A 1,025-nucleotide genomic window follows, 5' to 3' on the forward strand; every position below is an offset into this window, starting at 1 on the left:
GTTACACACATCTCTGAAACCAAGTGTAATTTTATTTTAATGTAACAAAAAATATAGAAAGATTTGTATATGTATTAGAGATGCGCGGTTGGCGGTTACAGCCACGGACTCCGGGCGGATGACGTGACGAAAAATAATATTTTAATTAAATTCGGACGGGTGGTGGGCGGTTGGACCAAACAAATGAACCAATCAAATGAAAAATATATGTATACATTCAGAGGATGGCAGGCGGGTGCGGTTTTGAAAATTGGTCAAAAACGCTGGTACGGATGGATGGCGGATGGATGATGAGTTTTGTGATGCGGTTGCGGATGAAATAATAGCCCATCCGCGAATCTCTAACATGTATATACATCCAACCAAAACATTTTTGAATATATACAATAAAAATAAAATAAAAAAAGATGAGTCACAGATTATTTGGCATTGCCACAAAATTCACATACATTTTCGATATTTAATTGGAAAAGTTCAAGCAACTCCTTGACAGGGTAAATTCTGTGTACAATTTTTAGGATACCTCTCTAATTTTATTATTAACCATACTCTTTTCCAGAATAAATAGGCAAATTTCCAGGCAAATAGTTTGTCTTTAAAAATTTCTAATATATTTGTTACTGCATTTATCTATTAATATATTAATTTATCTATTAATATATTAATATACCCAATAAGTATCTACTACAAAAACTGGTTTGACGATCAACATTTATAGGGTAGAATCCAGGATTTCATAATATTGATACAACTCTGCCAGGGATTGTGTCACGGGTGACAAAATGCTGGGAAAAGCGGAACCTTTCTTTCTTTCCATGTTCCCCGAGGGGAATTATTTTGGTGTAACGCCTCACTCCGGTTCCGGGTGTAGCGGAGATATTGGCTGCGTTCAAAAACGAGCGCAAAAAGAGTAGGGCTGCGTCCGAAATCGCATACTTTGTGAGTAGGTACTACATTTAAATTAGAACGTACTTCGCGACCGTTAAAAAAGTACGTTCTATATAGTATGAATACGGGTAGTATGA

The sequence above is a fragment of the Abramis brama genome (genome assembly GCF_963993115.1).
Source record: "Abramis brama genome assembly, chromosome: 4".
NCBI classification, from domain to species: Eukaryota; Metazoa; Chordata; class Actinopteri; order Cypriniformes; family Leuciscidae; genus Abramis; species Abramis brama.